This window comes from Micrasema longulum, unplaced genomic scaffold (assembly GCF_059751315.1).
Source record: "Micrasema longulum isolate JH-2025_06_02 unplaced genomic scaffold, ASM5975131v1 h1tg000880l, whole genome shotgun sequence".
NCBI classification, from domain to species: Eukaryota; Metazoa; Arthropoda; class Insecta; order Trichoptera; family Brachycentridae; genus Micrasema; species Micrasema longulum.
The window spans coordinates 220,898-235,325 of NW_028278072.1; positions in this window are offsets into that span (position 1 = coordinate 220,898).

Sequence of the window (14,428 nt, forward strand, 5' to 3'; positions counted from 1 at the left end):
CATATTTGATAGGCGCCGTGGTGCAGTTGGTTAGACGGCCAACTGTGAAACTGGCGTCGCGGGTTTGATTCCCGCCAGAAAAAACATTTTTGGCAATTTACTTTATAATTGTTGAGATGGGGTTCCGCCAAAAAATGGTATATCAATTAATTTCGGTTCCATAGCCAAAAAAAAAATTAGGAAATGCTGCCATAGACTGCATCTTTATACTGGTAGAATAGTGCCATTATAATATCTTACAGTTTACAGTTTTGTTAGTGAATGTCCATTTGTTATATAACCTAATTAAATCATCTAAAAGTTAATTAGATGGATATGTTAACAGAAACCAAGGAACTATTAAATAGATGGATAAAATCTTAATATGTTGTTTGTAAATAATCTGTTGAACTTTCTTTCAAGTTATTTGCATGCATCTTATGATGGTAAATTTATAGGTAAGGTTTGTTCAGCCCTGTCTCTGTATGGGTTTCATATTGTAGTAACTGAGATGAAAGTTTCTGCTCCTCTGTTAGGGCCCTGCATCAATTCTTACGTTGTAACCATCTTGCATAAGAAGATTAAAAATCTATCTATGCTTTCTTATAACATTTTTTCAACCCTGTACAGTCATCATTCTCTTTTTCAATCACCTTTTTTTTTATATGATCCAGCAATAGCAACTCATTGTTTTGTATTATAATATTGTTTTAACAACAATAAAATATTTTTATGTTTTGCGATTGTCAATTTTTTTTACAAAATGTGCTTTTCTTTGCTGAAAAATTTTAGGTTGAGGATAAAATTATATATTTATGTATATTATTGACCACCCGGTTCATTAGTAAGACATCTCCAAATTATAATTTCTGAGATAATGAGAAAATAACTATTGGTGATTTTTTTTTCAATAATTTCACCGTTCTAGTAACTATGTACACTAGCAATATAATATCTGTGTCGTTAATAGAATATTTGGAATGTTTAAAAATGACCCAAGCAATACCACCATTTAATTCTGTAGAAGTTTTTTTGGCATTATTTCAGTGGAAAGATGGCTAAGTCTGATATGTCACTTTTTATAAATTTTGAAGAGCGCAATTTTAAAGTTTGATGGTCTCTGAAAAATCAGTTTTTTTACAAGCCTAATTCCGGTGTCATTAGATGCATTGAACATTCGTTTCTCCAGTTTTGTTTTTTTGTCATAGCATGTTTACAAAAATTTCCTTTTTTTTCCCTGAGTAATGGTTGACAAAACAAGATATGTTTGACATATCATATTTTACCATCTAAAACTAAGACGAAAATCGCAAACTCGCAAACGAGTGGAGGCGTATAAAAAAAAAAAAAAAAAATTAAGAAGGTAAAACAAGATGTGTTTGACATATCATAAATTGTCAACCATTACTCCATTTCTAAAGATGGTATGCCACGTCTGTTGTCATGTCATGTTATGTTCGTTGTTAAGTGACGTATCTCAATTTGCCATCTTTGGAAATAGAAAAATAAACATACAGGTTGATCGTGGGTATGCTTTCTGGACATGGCCACGATAAGCAAAATTTCGCGATCGACAGGGGATTTTTATTGGAAGGGAAGTCTTATTGGATATTTTTCAGAAGATTCCATGTCTGCACTAGCCGATTAGCCAATTATTATTTTGAGGCAGTGCAAGTTTGATGGTTATTTATACCGATCAAACCAACATTTGCTTGCGTTAAAAACTTCTCTGTTTTCAGATTACAAATGGGATAATTTTTAATTATGTGGTTTTGTTACGCTATTGATCGCATTTTAGACTTAAGCAATTTAAAATCCCTACCCACAATTGTATTAAAGTATTGTAAAGCAACTCCGCTAATATCCTCTAACCCTTTTATACAAAGACATTCATTTTGCCAAATTGCAGATCTCATTGAGATGAATCCGGTGATATATATATATATGTTTTATAACTCAATATGCCTGAAAAATTTTCATATCATACTTACCCGTCTTTCCACTGATTTATTTTGGTGGCATTTTGAGATTATCTGAGTAGTTATCAGATAGAGGAAAATTTAACTTAAATTAATAAAAAAATACATATATTTGCAATATATGAGTTGCGACTAGTAAGATTCTCCTAATCTTAGCTTCTAAACATCAACAAATCTGCAGAGAAGCCCTCCTACCTATGGTCTACAACGACCATTAGAATAAACCCCCAAACAGTACTTTTTATTTTATCATAAAACACACTGATCTATATTTTGTTAATGGTTTTTTCACTTGACGCGGGTAGATTTTGACAACCCATGGCGGCCATTTAGTTTTGATGACATCTGTCAATATTTTTTTTATTATTCAGTTACTTATGCCAAATCACCATGGCAAGTAACACAATTGAACAGCACATTCAAATGATAATATTTTTTTATCAAAATGAGTGTTCGTTAGTGCAAATTGCGCCCATTTTACGGTAGACGTGGTGGAGAACATCGCCCCTGTCCGTGAAAGTGTACAGCAGAACCCGAGGCAGTCGATTCCTCGCCCTGCACAAGAACTCGGCCTTTCGCAGACTTCAACTTTGCGAATATTGCGTCGGGACTTAGACCCGTAAAAAATCCAACTGACCCAGGAGCTCAAAGTTTATGACCAAAGACAACGCCGTTTGTTCGCTGACTGGGCTTTGAATCGTTTGGAAGATGACTCCAATTTTTGGTGAAAAATCGTTTTTAGCAATGAGGCGTATTTTTGGATGCATGGCTGTGTTAACAAGCAAAATAGCTGTATATGGGAAGATACCAACCCACGCGAGGTTCACCAAGTGATAATGCATCCTCAAAAAGTTACCGTTTGGTCTGGATTTTGAGCCGGCAGCGTCTTTTTTTGAAAACGATGTTGGTGAGGCGGTCACCGTCAACGGCGAGCGCTACAGAACGATGATAACCAATTTCTTATGGCCCAAATTGAACCATATGGACCCAGACGACATGTGGTTCCAGCAGGACGGACGTGCTACGTGCCACACAGCGGACGCTACAATTGAAATTTCGCATGAATGATTTGAGGGTAAGGTTATCTCTCGCAGGGGTGATCTGGATTGGCCACCAAGGTCACGCGATTTCACCCCGCTAGATTTTTTTCTTGTGGAGTTTCTTGAAATCACAGGTCTATGCAAATAAACCGCAATTGACTGATGCCCTAAAGGTGAACATAACACAGGCCGTCCCTCAAATTCAGCCGGATCTACGCGGAAGAGCCATCGAAAATTGGACCACTCGGATCCGTGCCACCGTAAGAAGCCGAGGTGGGCATTTAAACGATGTCATATTTCACACTTAATGGCACATACGGGCCTTTCAAATAAAAAAAAGTTTTGTAATACCTCACACACAACTTGTTTTATTTTATTTCAACATCTACCCGCCCTTATTGAAAAACCCTTTATAATGGATCCTAGTTTTTTTTTAAAACAGAAAAGTGTGCCTGCCATCATTTTGCTTTTTGGCCTGCCCATGGAGGCTTCCATACTTATGGTGGAAAGGCAAAAATTACTAAGCGACATGAAACCTTCAGTTTCAGCTCTTTAACTTCACTTAAATCAACAAACGGAAGAATTGAAGAAATATGGATGTTAAAACATAGGCAAAATGGTGAATGTTGCACAGTGCGTAAAGTGGTCACTTAAACCAGCCAATGACATGTCACAAGCCCTGTAAATGCCTAGACTTCCATATTCCCTTATTTAAGGGGTTCTCCATCCCTGTTGTAATATGTTCATTATTATATTTTTGTTTGTGGGATGAAAATGATAACACAGGTTGAAACCATTATTCTCTTTTAATTACATTTAATATTGTTATTTTACACACTTATCAAAATTAAATAAAACAAATGGTAGAGATTAATGTTATTTTTATCATGCTCTTCAAAAAGTGGTAAAATCATTTTATTAATTAATATTCTCATTCTATTGAAACAAAATTTGTAATTATTTACCTAGAGAGATCGTCAGTAATCTGAGTTTAAAATACTAACTTTCAATAGCATTTATGAGAATACTGTTTTGGTTTCCTAATTATTCCTGAAGCCAGCTATCTTTGTGATTTTTAATTTTAAAAAAGCAAAACTCCGCATCAATTTAAATGTCAACTTATGCTAAAAAAATATTTTTTGACTAAATGAATTTTTAACTGGAATCACAATATAAATAAAAATATTTTTTTGTACAGTGCCACTTTACTGTACGAAATTTATTTTTCAATAAATGCAATCACAAGATTTTTACTAATAAAAAACTAATGTAATTTATAAATTATTGTTTTTAGGTAACTATGGTTGTATGTATAAAGGGTGGTCAGACACCCGATGTTAAAATTTATAGTGCTAGAACACCCTTAGACCTGTAAAAGAAAGGTTAATCATGTTCAGTCTTTCCCCTTGATTTAACTTAAGTTACTTAAAATTATATTTAAATGAAAAAATATTTATTTTTATTTATCTATAATAAAGTATCTAATACTTTATCACACAATAAAGAGAGATCTATCGCAGCATCGTATTTTTAATTCATTCTTTTGAGTATGAAAATAGTGTCCCTTAACAAGCATGTCAGAGATGCCTATTTTAAGATCCTGGTATTTCAAAAACTTGATGGTTAAACGGGCTTTCAGATAATACTAAGTAACCACTTAAAAATAAGTTTTTTGGCAATACAAGTAGAGGGCGTGCAGTTACTGAGGAGTTCTAAAGCGGGGAATTAGATACAAAAAAGTTATTTAAATGACTGACCACAATTGACCTTTATTGTACATACACAATGAAACTACCAAGTTTTTGAAATACCGAGAAGAAAAATACTAGGATCTTAAATTAATTATTAAAATAGGCATCTTCGACACGCTTGTTACTTTTTTTATATTTTTAGAGTTATTTGTTTTATACAAATAACCCAAATATTTAAATTTTGGGGACCATTTTCAACAAGTTTTAAATAATCGTAAAAAAATGGGAATCCAGTTGGGGTAGAGTGGGGTTTGAACCTCGGACCTCTGATCCATGAGTCCGCGACACTAGCCACGGGACCACAACCCCACAATTAAAAATGCTTACAGTAATGCGGATCTCATTATTTTTTATGTGATAAACTATTCGATACTTTCTTGTTATAGATAAAAAAAACAACATTATTTATTTGTCAAAATATAATTTTAGGTAACTATACAACATCAAAGGAACAAAGGGTTAACATTTTACCTTTATTTTACTGGTCTAAGGGTCCACTATTTACTATCACCACAATTTTTGTTTACCTCGAGTGTCTGGCCAACCTTTATATGTATATTAATGATACATTTTTACAAGATGACAAGATTTTTCTTTTATTATTAGTATAGTCTTAGAATTAGATATTTAAAAAGCCTTCACAAGGAGCGTATCTATTGCGAAATAAATAATGCTTGTTTTTTCTTCACTATTATCAGTTAATATAATTTTTATTTATTAGAGAAAGCAGGTTTATCAATATTGCATTTGAATGGTCTTTCTTCTATTATTCACTTGTAAATTAAGTTTATACAACAAAACCTTTTCTATTAACCCTAATTAACGAGCTTATGTTATAAAACACTAACGAGGATGTGTAAAAGAATTCAAAATAATTTATTAAGGTTGCATTTGGAGGAGAGCAAAAATTAAGTTACAGTTTTCAAATAACTCGTGTCTTCATATCAGTTGTAACCGATAAGAACTTACATATCTCAGTAGAATTAATAGAATACTGATTTCCGTTACTTTTTATTTTATCACTTAGAAATAGAAGAACTCGTTCAAGATGCACATAAAATCCTAATCTTATACAGAAAATGGCATAAGAAACGCATTATATTTTTTGTGTAAGGAAGGAATTAACAAAACCGTCCTGTGTTTGAAATAGAACTAGAAGCCTGAATGAGTGTTTTCAACACGATGGCTACTCTCATGCAAAAATGTTGAGAAGGGAAATTGAGTAAAGATTAGTCCCCCTCGTGTTGTAGTTAGTTTTCACATTTCTCATTTCACACACAAACTACGTGTGCTCATTGCGTGCGTAAAATTGAACAATGTCTTATTTATTAAATCGGAGACAGAAAAAAGATAAGACTACCAATGTGGAGAAAATCAGAGTCTTCAAACTCACTGAAAGCTTAACATTTGATGTTAAGTTACCCGAGGAAATAAAAAAATGAAAGGTTATGATTTTGAAAGATCCTATCCTGTAAATTTACACTCAGCGGAGTTTACTCCGATGAGAGAAAATTGACATCACTTATTTTGGCTGATTGGAGAAAAGTGACCACATTAACAACTAATGTGAGATAAGCCAATCATAAACAAGTTACCACTGTCATCCGACTTGTGGAATATTTTTGATAAAATTTGCAAATTTTGGAAGACACTGGGCTTTTGGCTGTAGCACTAAAAAACAGCAGTGTCATTAGAAACACTTGAGTACTCAAGATGTCATGAGAGCATATACATAATTGTTTTTGGAGGAGTATTAAACTATTCAGATTGTAATTGCCTTAAGTATCATAAGTAAATACTGTAGATACTCAAACATAGGCAAAATGGTGTATGAAACCAGCCGAGGTCATAAGCCCTGTGAACATCCATTCTCAAAAATGTTCACCATCTCTGTTTTATCTATCCGACACTGATATTTTTGGTTTTCTTGATATGAGTTTTTTAAGACAAATTATCGGCTCAGCAAGTTCATGGTAAAAACTTCCACGAAGACTTATGGCAAGGGAGGAATTATTTTCGGCAAATAAAATAGCATGTACATATTAATTCACCCAATCCTGTCATGAGTTCTGTGCAGTTTTTTGTTAATAAAAAAAAAAGCTTTTCTTTATGCTTACATATAGATACAAGGTGATGTAAAAATATATAAACACACTATCTTATGTTAGTAAATAATGAAGGTACGTCTCAAAACCGGTAAACATAAAAAATCGGTAAGCAGTTAAATACTAATATTTACTTGCATCAGATAAAATTTTTGACCACAAAGTTAACACTTTAAACATAAATAAATATATATGTACATCGCTCGGAATGTCCTCCTTTTGCCTTCACACAGGCCTTTAAACGAAACATCCATTTGTCAATGGCAAACGTAGACACTGCTATCTTAATTTGGATGTCGACTGCTACAGATCACGCCCTCTAAAACTGACTATAATTTTTAAGATCTGGACTTCCACAAGGCAACTTTTCAGCTGTAATAAATGACAGCGCGGGATTTTTCAAAGAGCCCAAAATGAACATAGTTCGCAAGCATTCAGTTCATAGCCAATATTTAATGCCCTGAATATCTTTGTGTCGATTGGCGATTGATTCCTAACGAAAAATGTCACCAGGCGTCTCCAACTTTCCACTCCAAAAAGAAAAAAGTTCATCCAAAAACTACCTGCTATTGTTTAGTTTTTTCGAGTCATTAAACCTGTGTAACAGTATTTATGGCAAGAGTAGATGCAATAGTTATAAAAAAATATTTACGTGAATTATTTTTAATTGAAATTCAAGATCTATTATTTTTTCTATAAAAACATAAGCTGCATCAATTACATAATTTGAAAACATTTTTGAAATAATTCTAAACTCAAATAACATTAAAACAACACTAAAATTTTCCTAACCATGGTACAATATTACTTGTACCAAATATTTATATTCATTAATTAATTTTGATTCAAACTCCATTATAAAAATAAGTACACTAAAAATACCATATAAAAAAACATGATGTATGTACGTACAGAGTATAAAAAAGAACTTTTTATTACTAAATATACAATCGGCAACAGTAATATAATATTATATAAGGAATGGGCATAGAGTTAAGAATAGTCCAGAAGGAGCGTAGAATCATATTTGAATACATCGAAATGTGTCCAATAATCCCCCCACTATCGCCTACTTTTGCCGCGCGCATTCGTGATGTCGCCGCGTAATATTGCTTGATGGGAAAAATAATAATCATAACACAAATGTAGGGTAAAAAAAAAAAGCAATCTGTTAATTTCTCTAAAATTTTATTGTGCATGCGGAAACATTGATTGACACAACAGAGTAGATAAGTAAAGGGTCATTTAATAAGAGTAATTGAATTTATGAACTTTGAACTTAAAATATAAAACAAATTTTATTTTACTTAAAATGGATATTTTGATATCATGTTAAATAATATTTTATGTTTTAAAGATAATGTAGTTCAAATGTCCCCCATGGCGTTGTTTAATCCGAGGTCTAATTTTCATTAGTTCTTGCATTCGATGAGCAAAGTAGGGTAAATAGATTTACTACCCTGGCAACATAAACGAAATTCCATTTTGTTTCTTCGACAATCTGACAGATGGAAAAATAATTATTTTTTTAAGTAATGCATTTGCTACTTAAACATTAGTTTGCCAATTACACATGAAATATGATACCATCCTGTTTCTTTAAGATCCTAGCAGTATTTCTACACTTTAAAGGACACAACATGGCAAAGTTGACGTCTACAAAGAAACTAATGGGTCAAAATGTAAACCTGCTCATTTATGAGTAGTTTAGTCGCCTTCTGTATGATGTGCGTATGCGGTTTCTGGACTATTCTTAATTCTGTGGGAATGGGGTTAGATTAAAATATTAATATTCTATCTGATTATAATTAGATATTATAAACCTTTTTTTATTACTAAATATTATACAATCGGCAACAGTAACATAATATTATATAAGGAATGGGGTTACCCTTATATTGAAATATTAATACTACATATATCTAATAATAATTAACAGACAGTTTATTGTGAGAGTAGGATACAATAAATTGAGGTATAAAAAAACGAAATTGAAGTGTCGACATATATTCCTAAATATGGGATAAGAGAAAAAATATTTTTAATGACATTGTGTGTAATATAAGTCTGCATGCCATTAATTCATTAACGGTTATAAACAATATAAACTTAGCCGATTTGTGTGGCTTTTACAAGTAAATTTAATGTTTGAAAATAATTCTAATAATAGTTCAATATTAAATAATGATTTTAAAAAATAAATAAAAAGGTTTTGGAATTACAGAATAAATCTTTATTTTAACTGTTTCGCCTTGGAGACATTAAAAAAAGAAATATGTTTATATCCTAAATGATTAATGGAATGGAAAGGGTTTATTGGACATACTTCATACAAGAAAAATTTATACTAATGATTACTTCATTGATAAATTATTCACTTGGTAAACATTACAGAAAATACCTGATAAATCGATGTAAACATTAATAACAATTTATTTTGAGAAAGTTAAATATCTACTGAGGTATAATTAAATATTGATGATACTTCTTCTCTAGTTTTTTTGAAAGACCCAGCAAGCCATTCAGCTTTTTGATTATGTCGCTAGGCGTTCATAATCACTGCGAAGCGAATAAAAATAAATCTTAATTTAATGGTGAGTACTTGACCCAATTAAAAATATGTAACAGTGTACAAGAAAAAACACTTGTGGATCAAGATCCAGGGTTGTTTCTACTTACAGATCACCTTTTTATAAAGAAATCCATATTTTTTTTTATTTCAACTTTTCAGGATTTTGATATTTTTTTACTATTTATGGAATTCAAGTATTTTGATTAGGAAACTATTGATTCTGTATAATTAGCTTTCCAAATCCACGAATAAATTCCGATGCTAGACAATCATTGATCAAAAAGAAATGAAAATGCTTATTTTTAAATTTCACAGTTTATGTTATTAGCATTATTGTATCGTATAAAAAATACAATGCAATACAGTAGAAAGAGCTCAAAATATTTGGCAGTTGGCGGATTTAGTTTGTGGTGTTTTGGCATCTGTCTCCACCGGAAGTAGGTATACAGAAATCAGTGACTGGGAAAATAAATTTCCATGGAAACATACTTTTGTACAATGCACGTTTAAAGAAAGTGACAAATAAAATTTAAAGCAATATTATAAAATGAAAACATATTTTTTATAATAAAATAAACAAAACCACTTTGTTTTTAACCACTAATTTTTTTTAAATATTTTTTTTCCACCGACCGGTTTCAAAGCAAACAAGTTTCTTCGTCAAGGTTTACGTAACTAATGAATTGATTCCCCTTTTCTCATATATCGCATATAAAAATCATGTTTGTTTTGTGGGTATAGACAGATTATGTTAATGCTAATATAGGTAGTTTGTGGTGCATTGTTAAGATATTCTTTTCAAGCATATGAAATTTTTGTATTTTAACTATCAATATCTGGCTCATAGTCCGGTATAAACTTAATACGGCGCTTGATAATGCCGTCGCTGCGCTGATGATGATTTTGCTCCCGACAATTTCTAAAATGTCAAATAAAATATGAGATCTACAATATTATTTTTATTCTAGAAATCCTGAAATTTTCCTCACGAATAATCGTTGCTAAGTTTAATTTAATTTTAAAATAATTTGAGATCAAAACTTGAAGTGTAGTAACCGGCAACCCTGTTTTAGAACGCCGTAAAAGTAGAAAAATTTTAAATTACTTGAAATGTTACGTTAACGGAAAGAAAATGAATTGTAAATTTTTTTTTAAACTAAATAAAGACTCATTTACTGGATGAAATATTATTCCGCCAGCTTTTCAAATATTTGTGGATGTATTTTTGCATTACCTTAGAACAGTGGTCGGCAAACTCATAAGTCAAAAGAGCCAAAGATCAGCAGTACAACAATCTAATAAATTTCTGAGAGCCAAATCTATTTTTGTATTAAACTGTTTCCTCTTAAAAGCCAACAAATCTTATAATGCAGCGAAGATCTCAGTATTTACTCTCTATTTCAAGTTAAAAATAATTAAATTGGCGATAAAGTGTTTTAGAGACAGTTGTGTAAACAATCTTAATCACCAAATCCATAACATTGAAAACAAGTATCTCATGATTAATTATTGCCTGGAAAATAGAAACAAAACCTTTCTCACTTCGGTCATACTTTTAGCCTCGTATGTTGAAATTGGAACAATTCAATCTAGTTCAATATGCTTCTCCATGCATTTAATGACAGCATTTGCAATATCCTCAATAATCCAAGTAGCGAGAGTACTAGAAAGTTGCACTGTGTGAGCCGCACTCTAGTGGCTAAAGAGCCACACGTAGCTCGCGAGCCGCGGTTTGCTGATCACTGCCTTAGAACATAGAATGGCATTTTCATATAAATATAATGAAACCTTATATACTCTAAGAATGAAACACAATTATGGAACAATGAACCTTTTTCATAAAACACTATTTCCCACCAAATACAAGCAGAACCTAGGTTGAATGGAACACGAGTTGGGCGCTTAGTGCCGCATCTATTGTACATATATATCAATGCATATAACCAACATCTTCAAAAGACAGGTACATATCTAGAAACGCACATTTAGAATATTTTTTAATGATTGCACGTGATTGAATATCAACACGAAGTTTAGAATAAAGTTTTTGAGTTTACTTAAATATTGTTATAGCATGTTGTATTTTTAAGGAACTGTAAAACAATCTACATTCACCCAATTTATATATTGCTTGCATGATTACATATTAAGGAGGCTTTTTTCAAAGGTACACACAAAGTAAATAAAAAATATTTTTAATAGAGAGGCACTGGTATAATGACTTATACTACAATAAACTATGGTAAATTAAGTAACAAATAGATACATTTAATGACTACAATTTACACTATATCATAGAGATTAAATCCGCACCGCCAGGGCCTGTAGAGATGCCATAATAAAGTTAAATTGTATGAAGTGAAAAAGTTACAAAATTTTGATTTGTGACAACTTCATTTCTGTGAGAGCTGTCATTATTTTATTTGAAAACTGATAGTAATTTTTATATAATCTAAGTGAAAACTTCCTCATTAGAACAATAAAACGACAACGGTGAATCGCAGTATACATGGTTGCAGTAGTAAGAGCATCAAAAATGTTAAAGAATTCACTCTTTACAGGTAATTAAATCCATGATAAATGTTTTGCTTTAATTTAATATTTCACATTGATGTTTATCACCAAATATGGTGTTGACATTGGTGTTTTATTATTGTAAAGTGGATTGACTTTGGAGTATGCTTTGGCCCAAAATAAGAAATACATTGAACAGCAAAATCGCTGTTCTCATTCTTACAAAGGTGTAACTTAGCCACCCTATCGACAAATGGTAGTATTGATACCATTTGCTGAGGTTTTGAGCACACTACACCTATAAACGCAACAAAGATATGCTTAAAGCCTATCTCACAAAACTATAAAAATGTTCAAAAGAAGGTGTATAATTATTACGCCTTTTGGTTTTCTATGAAGTATGGTCGGTAGTCGTTGTCGTTCTTGCATTCGTGAATGTTCACTGTAACTTGGGTAGACAATACTCGTACAAAAAATTGTGTCAACATCTGAAACCTGCTAATAAGGTGAAAAAAATATTCTTTGAACAGAAGTAAAGACTCTACAGATGGCAAAATTTTTAAAAAAGAAGAGAAAAAGAGAAGGTGAGCACGCAGGAAAGTGGAAGGACAAGAATTTCATAATAAAATGTCACCAGTTACAAATACACGCAGCCAAATTGTCATGAAATAGGAATCCATCACACAATATAGTAAATATGTCAGTAGTAGACAGGCAGGATAAGATGCTGGCATAATACTCTTGTGAGAGAAAGACACTTTGATAGCATAGGAAACTGTTTATCCATATAATCCAACTATTATGTATGATTGTCGCCTGTCTGTTTCCTGAATCTCCGTTGTGCTGCCACTGGTCAGCATACAACTAGTAAGATTACGCAAAGATTGAAGAGCAGCCGCACCAAGTGTGAAGTGTGTCATCTTTGTTCAAAGGATGGAAAACGGGTGAATAGGTTGTTTCACTGCGCCCAGTGCCCTAATCTGTTAGGTATCTGCATGGAATGTTTTGAAAACCAACACCTGATGTTGTAGAATAGTATAAGTATTGAATCTAATAAATATGACTTTCTTATTCAAAGACTGAAACCGCCAAATGGCGGAGTTTGCTATAAGATATAATTTCCAATGCATAAGTATAAAGCTTTATTTTATTTGTTATAAAGTAATACTTTACAACAAATTACATATTGTAAAATAGCAATTCGGTACTCTTCTGAAAAAGAATAGTTTATGTTGTCAAATAAAACAATGATAGCAGAGCAGTCAATGGAATGAAGTAGTTATAAATCAAATTTTAGCAACATTTTCATTCCATAAGATATAACGATATGGCATCTCTATAAGTAAAGGTGAGGATTTTATCTCTATGCTTTATATTACTATATTCTTGGTGTAATGATTTGCCTTACAAAGAATGTTGATTTTGGTGTACAACCTTTAGAAATTGGGTGTTTACATATTTGAGCAGTACCAACCCATACAATATTGAATGGTACTTAAATGTATATGTATAAACAGATATATATTATTACATATTTATAATATTATTTCGTCAGTTTAGTGCAAGAAGTTACTATGTGGCTGAAAATTATTCGGAGACAAGATATGCTTAGCCCGAGTTAATATTTATAGCACATAATTGATTTTAGCACACAAACTCTCCAATAAAACTAATTTGATGTATATTTAGCCAAAATGATTTATCTCCAAATATCATCTAATCAAGCAGGATTCAGGATTCACGATTTGGAAAATTTCTAAATTCGAATTTGCGTGAACTCTCGTTAACATATGTGTGTAACAGAAGATAAACCGAACTCGTACAAACAAATTGACAGTGGTGAACATGGTGGGTGCAGTTTTAGTCTCTAGCAATTATTTGATTATTATTGTTTATTTTAATAAGAAAACGACTTTATAAATTATGCTTTACTTTAATGAAATTATGCTATATAAGTTATTCTTTTATTATTATTATTTGCGGAAAAGGAAAAAAAAAATATTATTATTTATTAATAATTAAACTGCACTTGAAAAGTTATCCTTTTAATTAATTTAAAAATAAAATTATGCTATATAAGTTATCCTTTTATTATTATTATTTGCGGAAAAGGAAAAAAAAGGATATTATTATTTATTAATAATTAAACTGCACTTTAAAAGTTATCCTTTTAATTAATTAAAAAATAAAATTATGCTATTTAAGTTATCCTTTAATTATTATTTATGTTAAAAATAAAATGGCACTTAACAAGTATCGTTTTATAAATATTGCTTTACTATTATTCGTTTTAATAAGTATCATTTTATTGTTAATGTTAGGAGGTATGTTTTTTTAAAATTATTTATGTTAAAAATAAAATGACACCTTATAAGTTATCTTTTTATGTTGATGATAAAACAGTGCTTTGAAATTATCGTTGTATTATAAATTTTTTGGGATAGATCTTCTGGCTTTTCGTAGATCTCTTCGCGACTAAACAGTGTGA